Source organism: Paramormyrops kingsleyae, chromosome 25 (genome assembly GCF_048594095.1).
Source record: "Paramormyrops kingsleyae isolate MSU_618 chromosome 25, PKINGS_0.4, whole genome shotgun sequence".
NCBI classification, from domain to species: domain Eukaryota; kingdom Metazoa; phylum Chordata; class Actinopteri; order Osteoglossiformes; family Mormyridae; genus Paramormyrops; species Paramormyrops kingsleyae.
This window is the reverse complement of record NC_132821.1, coordinates 15,145,862-15,154,291: the sequence shown is the minus strand read 5'-3', so window position 1 is coordinate 15,154,291 and position 8,430 is coordinate 15,145,862. Positions and strand designations below refer to the sequence as shown.

The window sequence follows — 8,430 nt, the reverse complement described above, 5'->3', positions numbered from 1 at the left end:
GGCTTGCCGGGTTTTAACAGCAGAGTTATTATCGCCGTATTCAAAGAGGGAGACAAAGCCCCATTTTCCAAGGATTCCAGGAACATGTCTAAAAGGGGGCCAATTAATTTATGATGGAAAATTTTATATAACTCTATTGGTATGTCATCAGGCCCTGGGGTCTTCCCTTCTTTCATACTGGTAATGGCCTCAGACAGCTCCTCAGATTTTAGGTCCTCTTCAAGAGATGCCATGAAGCCCGAACCTGTGGATTTAAAGTCCAAAGCATCTAGAAAAGCTTTTTCTCTCACTGCAGCACTTTCCGAATATTCAGAGCTGTAAAGGGTCTGATAGTAATTCCTAAAGACCTCATTTATCTCAGTCTGATCCGATGTTACCTCACTCTCCTTCATCTGAATGGAATTTATGGCTCTTTCAGTTTGTAACTGCTTAATACGCCAAGCCAGTAACCTGCCCGCTCTCTCCCCCCTTCATAATAAGTCTGTTTGAGTCTTAGCAAGCTTTTCTTTACGCGTTCCAATGAAAGTTTGTTATATTTCATCTTCAATTTGTGCAGCTCCAGAAGAAGATCAGGTGAAGTTTTTTGGTATAGTTCAAATTCAATTTTCTTTATTTTCTTTTCAAGGTCTACCATTTCTACTTGACAATGTTCGTATTTATAATTTGTATAGCTACTCATTCATCCTCTTATAAAGGCTTAAAATGCTTCCCACTGGACTGAAAGGTTTGATTTGTGTTCATTTCAAAATAATAATCTATCTGTTCATCAATGAGCTCCAAAAATTCGGGATCTCTCAACCAGGTCATATGTAGGTGTGAAACTGCATCAATCAAACAAAAGTCCTGGCAGTAACAGGAGGACAGACTCTTTCTACAATGTGCCTAACATTTTGATGTGTTGTTCTAAAACTAGTTGGATGAAGGACAACTACATATTGCTGTAGGTGAGCATATATTACACAGGTCTACAAAAAAAAAATTCAGGTGCCAAGGTTTTTTGAATGGATTTAGGGTATTTTGAGGGTGCTGAAATCAAAAATTTTGCTGAATTGGTTCTAGTTTTTGAGATAATGGAAATCCACGAAAATAATGCATTCCTCCAATGCGACTTGTGTGTGATAACAAATGCAATAGCTTTCGGTCTGTCTTTTGACTCGTTAACAGTGTCTTAGGTAATGAAATGAATGATTAGATATTTTTTATTCCTTTTTGTGTGATGTTAGACTGTTTACTTACTAGTTGTAACTAAAATAAAAACATTCTTGCAATTCTGAATGCTTTTCAAAAGGTGTTGCCTTAATTAAATAACTATTAAATGTCTCCTGGGGTGGCATGTTGGTGCAGTGGTTAGCACTGTTGCCTCATACCTCTGGGACCCAGGTTTGAGTCTCCACCTGGGTTACATGCATGTGGAGTTTGCATGTTCACCCCATGTTGTCGTGGGGTTTCCTCTAGGTACTCTGGTTTCCCCCCACAGTACAAAGACATGCTGAGGCTAATTGGAATTACTGAATTGCCCGTAGGTGTGCATGTGTGAGTGAGTGTCAGTGTGCCCTGCGATGGGCTGGCCCCCCCATCCTGGGTTGTTCCTCACCTTGTTTCCATAGCTTCTGGGATAAGCTCCAGACACTGAAGTTTACCTTTCATATGAGAAAATGCTTTTTACATATTGATTCTCTGCAACATAAAAGTCTCATCCATAGGATTCGGACTCGGCTGTAGGACTGATGGCGGTTTTATTCTCTCCATCATGGTTGGTTTCAGTTGGCATTGGTTTTACAAAACATGTAAAATACAAAACATGCTACCAACCTCTTCAGGTATTTCACCTGGGTCTGCCTGGACAGCCCGGCCTCACTCAGCTCCCGAAAGAAGAGTCTGGCCTTCTCCCTCTCCCTGACAAATTCCAGGGAAGGCTTCAGAGGGTTCATATAAAACATGAACCTGCTGACATTTTCCACCTAAAAAGAAAAAAACATGAATGAAAATATGAATATATTACTTACTATAAAGCTAAAGTGCATTTTAAGGGAGTCCTCACCTCCTGCTTAAAATTTTCATTCAGGAGATCCTTCTCCAAGTATGTGGCGAAGCCCTTCAGGAGGGGATGGTCCAGAGAATGTTTCCTGTACAGTCCCTTCTTCTGCATCATGTGCCTGGAGGTCTGTGTCCACTGCACCTCCCGGGTACTGCCATGGGGAAAATATATTTTGTCATAAAATCGCACATTCAATTGGCTCACAAACAAAAGCAAAGAATATCAATGAAGCTGTAAAGCCGAGATACTCATACTCACACTTGAAAGGTCTCTTCAAGCTGCCCGCTGCTGACACTGACAATGTCTTCCGACTGCTCACTCTCAGTGCTCTCCGGTCGCTGCCCGGCTGTGACTGTACCAGCCACCACAGGAACACTGCTGGTCTGCGCCACCACTGCTGGGGAGGGTGTGTCTGTCACCACCATGTGCCGACGCTCCAGCTCCTGGATCAGCCTTTCAGATAAATAAGTAAATAAAAAAACTGTTGGTAAATGTCATACAGAAGAAACGACGTGAGATGTGTAAAAGACTTAAGAGTTTTTCCACCAACCTGCTAGTTGGATTAGCATCATCCATAATCTCTCGCAGGTGCCTGTAGCTAAACACCCTGCCACACTGCAGAACTTCAAGCGAATCCTGCTTCGCCTTCTTCACTACTTCATGGATGTCCTTCTTCGAAGACCTCTTCATGCACACCCTAGTCAGATGCACTGAGAGGCTTGCCTGTGTCTTCTTGCACATGGGGCAGAGCAAGAAATGCCTGTTGGAAGCACTGGGGATAAAAAAAAAACCATTTATTGACAGTTAAGTCATGGAAGTGTTACTCAAGATTAGATGTGATTCATGATTTTTAGTTGAATAAGGAAACATTCCAGTCATCCTCTCCATTGTTCATTCCTCTCTGGTTTGGATAAATAACATTTGCATATTTATTCTCATCCTGATGGGTCCCAGACTGAGAAAAGTAATTAGTTAACTACATCTATCACAACTACAGAAACAAGTACAGGTAGACTACAGTCAGTTCAGATTGGGGGCCGCTCCTCTGCTGTACAAATTCTCAACACAGGGACTCCTCAAGGTTGCGTGTTTAGTCCCCTGCTTTATACCCTCTTTACTTCTGACTGTACTGCATCACAGAGCAACACCAGTATCATCAAATTTGCTGATGATACAATGGTCACTGGAGTGATTACTGGTAGTGATGAGACAGCATATAGGAGAGAGGTGGTGAGTTTAGTGTCAGGACAATAATCTCCCCCTAAATGCTGACAAAACCAAGGAGATGATTGTAGACCCACGGAAGAAACAAAAATAACACACACCACTGCATATTGGAGAGAAGGAGGTGGAGAGAGTGAAGACATTTAAATATCTTGATGTTCACTTGAGGGATGACCTCACTTGGTCTCACAACATCAATAAGCTGGTCTCAACAGCGTTTGTATTTCCTAAGAAGGCTGAGGAAATTTGGAATGGCAACCAGAATTTTTTAAAACTTCTACTGCACAATACTGTAAATTATTTCTGAAGGTTTATGTGTTTGCACAATAGCCTTTGTCTAAATATTATTTATTTTTGTAATGCACATTGTATTGTCACTCTGTGTTTACTGTTCTATCTTTAGGGCAATGCGACGGAACATGTGGAGTTAGATTTTCATTGTATGCAGTGCTTGAAGTGGGCCGGAACGCAGCGGAACACAGTTCTGGAACTTCTGTATTTTCGTCTTTTGGGTTCCGCCACTTTTTTCTGCGTTCCGGTACTTACTGAAACTGATCCGACGCAGCGACAGTGGCCCGAGAATAGACAATATCACAAGAACGATAAAAGACTACATTACCCACGAGCCACGACAGTGCCCTATCATATGCATCCACTGAGTCCCAACCAATCGCATCAGCTTTAGTCCTAGTCTATTGTTATGACTACAAGTATCACACTGGTCTGGTTCATGTTGTTTTAATGCTTTTTCAATATTCCATTTGTGAATTAGAAAAAAGTAGCCTATGCCTATAGGTTATTGCTTGGAAGAATGATTAAATTAAAATAGTTTTTGAACCAACACATCCTAAAGACTTGATTTTTTTTTCACCGCACAAATGTCAAATGTCGGAAAATTAGAGTTCCTGCACTTATTTTTTCCCACTTCAAGCACTGATTGTATGGTGTAACTGACTGTTTTTACCATGCATATGACAATAAATTTCTTAAGGACACTTGAAATTCATAAATTGTTTTACATGACTCAAACTTCTAAAATATTGGTGAGTAGGGGATTTTATATTTTATATTTTTAGCGAAAAGACGAACGGCAACAGAGATATACTAAAACTAGAAAAGTTCTCAAACAGCTCGCGAAGGGTAATATTACTCGGTATTTTGATGCCCTGCCAAGATTTTAATACCGTGGGCCCACACACAATCTGACAAACGATAAAAACCATTGTCCGAGAAGCGTCAAATTGAAAAATCCGAGGCTGACATTCAAGATTTTTCACCCACAAGAGAGAGATAGAATGCCGGATTCGTCAAAATGACAGGTTGGGTCAAAGGTCACAAAGGTCAAATAAATCAAAAAGTGACAGGTCCGCGCTGCAAGCCGGGTGACGTCATGAGGTAGTGGGAGGGGGGTTTTTTTTTTTTTGGCTGTGAGCCAGTTGAGCGTTGGGATAGGGGTTTATTTGTATATAGTTTATTTATTTATTATAATTATTATAATTTAATTATGTATTATAATTTAATTATTTATTATTATTTAAGTATTATTTTATATTGAGTAGAGTGCTTATGAGTGTGTTGTTTTGTCTGCATCCACCGGGTGCCGAGCAGGGGACTGAGCAGGGGGGGTTGGTGCGTTAAGGTCCCAAACACTGGGTCTGAGTGGGGGGTGGGTTACCTGATGGAGTGTGAGCGTACGCTGTACCACCGTGGTAAGGTCCGTGGCTTTGGAGAATCTGTAGAAAAGGGCTCGGAGAGAGCGATGCTGTGTCTGGTGCAGTACCGTGGTAAGGTCCCGTGGCTTTGGATAATCCGCAAAGGACTCGGAGAGAGCGATGCCGGAGAGCTGAGAGTTGTGCTGCGCGAGACTGAAAGAAATCCTGTGAGAATGAACAAGTTGGAGCTAAGAATGAGAGGAGGGTCTGGGTCTGACGTCCAGTAAAAAACGCTTAGCAGTAGTTTGACCATCTGTGTGTGTGTGTGTGTGTGTGTGTGAAAGCCGACACCCCCCTGCAGCAGTAGCAGTTTGGCCTTGTGTTTTTCCTCATGCAACCTATGTACATCCCGATAGGTCAAATCCCGGTCAAACTGTAATTTGGGCCACAGATCAAGTTTGACATTTTGTATTTCAGTAAATTTTGTTAAAAGTTTTGTCTTTTCCCCCCGACTCCCCGCCACACATCAAGTTTGACATTTTGTATTTCACTAAATTTTGTCTTTTCCCCCCGACTCCCCCCATACCGTCTGCGCAGTTAAAACGTACATCGAAATAGACAACAGATAAAACTTGACAGGACGTATATTTCTCCTTAAATAAATCCTAAAAAGTAAGCAACCGCTGAAATTTTTATTACCTTGATCAGGGTTTCACTCCTTTGGTAAAGAGACACAAGTACCCCCACCCAGTATCATCATCATGGCCTTACCATGCGTGCCACACCCCCACCATCAGGCCGTGGAGAATATAGGGAGCTTTGCGCTGTAGGGCCAACACTGATTTTTTAAGAAACACAGACATGTCTGGCACTATGGAAATGAACGATTCAGCCTCAACACCACCTAAGACTCAGCAGGAGCAGGAGGAGGCTGTTATGCGGCCTCCGGGGGCTCCCAAGAAGAAGACTCCTACGAGGCGTAGACGGGTACTTTTGATGCAGCCGTCTGGAGACCTGAGAGGTACCTGGGAGCTGCCCAACGGGGATAAAGTGGTCTGCCTCTTTGACAATGCTGCGGAGGAACTACGCATCTTTCAGGTCACCGGAGATGCCGCAGACCCGGGGAATGATGACCCGCATCTGGCATGTTTTTCTGAAATGGAATGGGGAAACTTGAAGACTGTCGTTATCCCGATGATGAAGGAGAGCACCGACCCCGACTTTGAGACAGAGACTGCTAGAATGGAGATGCACTATAGAGATGCTGACACTGGTAAACAACGGAGCACCTTTATGAAGTGGGACGCGACCGGGGAGCTGGACAAGAGAATGCTGAATATATGGCAGCTGCCTAAATGCAACTGTTGTGGAATGAGAATTCCGTTCATGATTTGGATGCGGGTGATTGAAGAAAAGAGCGATTACTTCCAAGCGCTGTTCAAGGAGAGTCGGGTACGTAAGGAGATGCAAAAACCTACGCCTTAAGGATCACCCCCCACCCCTCCCCTCACCCTCTGCCTGTATATAACTGGACGCCTTTACAACCCCCTTTCACAAACATCATCATCATCATCATGGCAGCAGCAGCAGCAAATTACAGCGACAAAGTGTTCTCCGACGACGACGACGAAAGCAGCGGGGAGAATGAGGCCTTTTCACCCCCTTCACCAGCAGCATCAGAGGCCTCTGATGCCGGAGAGCTCCCTCCGACCCCTCCACCGACACCGGCCTCTGTTCCTGGAGAGGTCCCTCCGACCCCTGAGATCTGCACGCTTCTCTCCAGACCGGCTTTGTGCATAGGGATGCTCAGCTGCATAAAAGCCATGGTAGTGGGCCTTTTAGCCTCAGTCATCAGGAAGCATCAGCAGAAAAACTGCTACGGCTGCGAGGTGGATCATCCCAGTCAAAGACAGCACCCTTGCCTGTTTCCCGCCGGCAGGAATTACTTTTACATTCACTTTGACTCTGTGCTGAGTGACCTGTGGACCAGCCGGCTGACACCCGCCTTGATTCACGTTCTGACGACCCTGGGCATCCGAGCTTCCATCGGCAGGTTGGAGGGGACCGTGGAAGCTATCCTGTATGATCTACGCGAGGCCCGCGACGGAATGCTGGAAATCACTCGCCTGGAACAGGATCTGTTTGAACAGACCCCCGCGCTTAAGCAGATCCTGGAAGAAGAGTTTCTGAGTCGTTGGGAGGCCCAAGACTAAAACAAAACGCAATTTGTAATGGGGAACGGTATCGGCAGCGTTTTACGGCGGTTTATGTTAAATGTTTTTTTAGAAAAAGTTAGCCCACTGTTGTTGCATGCTATCGATAAAAAGAAAAGCGATTGTCGGGATGATTATACTTGTTGCTGCTTTCATAGACTGATATTTGAGATTGCTCAAGTCGGAGAACATTATCAGCGGGGAATAGTTTTACTTACTCAGCCGATGGCAGAGAGAGAAGGACAATCGTCAGAAAGTCTCATACACGCGTGTCTATCTTGTATTCCCGACGATGAATTTGACTGTAATCACATTTTTATATTTTATGCTTTAATCGTAGATGTAGTTGCCTTTAAATTTCATAATAAGCAGCCTTTCGATGTTAATCAGATGCTTTCTACTCTGCATACATGCATCGCTGAAAAGGCCTCTATACGGACCTTACTGCATGTGACATCGCTAATCTACCTCAACAACTGTCACGGCTGTAACTACCTGTAATTGTGTACCCTTGTAATAATGTTTTTAAACTATATCTTTCACAAAATCTACCTCAACAACTGTCACGGCTGTAACTAATTGTATGCCCTTGTAATAACGTTTTTAAAACTATATCTTTCACTAAATGTGTACCCTTGTAATAGCATTTTTAAAACTATATCTTTCACAAAGAAAATGTATACCAGCATTTTGAAAATGTATCTTTCACTAAAATGTATGCCCTTGCAATAAAATTGAGTTGAACAACATTGCAATAGTCTTTGTATATACATGTTTGGCAGGGTGGCCGAGTGGTTAAGGCGTTGGACTTAAGATCCAATGGACGTATGTCTGCGTGGGTTCGAATCCCGCCCCAGCTAAAACTCTTTTCTAAACTCTACACATATGGGGAAAAAACACACAATTTCATTAATGTGTTCACTCACCCCCCTCCCCAGACAGCTATAAAACGCCGCATCCCTGCTCTCACCCCCCCACACTCTCGCTGTGTGAAAAGCATGTCTGTTGCCAAGACTACAGCTCGTGTCTTGAGCCGCTCGTACTATGACCCCAGCCAGCCGGGGTCATACGGGGGTGTCTCCAGACTGCAGAGAGCTGTGGAGGATGATACTGGGAAAAAAGTGGCTACCGATGATATCAGAGAGTGGCTGTCTACGCAAGACAGTTATACTTTACATAAGCCGGCTAAAAAGAATTTCCCCAGGAACAGAGTGTTTGTACCGAGAGCCATGTATCAGTGGCAGGCCGATTTATGCGACATGCAAGGGCTGGCCACGTACAACGACGGGTTAAAATACCTCCT

General features: G+C 43.7%; 1 non-coding gene across 1 annotated transcript; it reads left to right on the top strand.

The window, feature by feature from the left end:
* The first annotated feature begins 7,904 nt into the window (after positions 1-7,904).
* trnal-uaa (transfer RNA leucine (anticodon UAA)) lies at positions 7,905-7,987 on the top strand. Its single transcript has one exon. It is a non-coding gene; the product is annotated as a tRNA-Leu (tRNA).
* Positions 7,988-8,430: the final 443 nt, after the last annotated feature.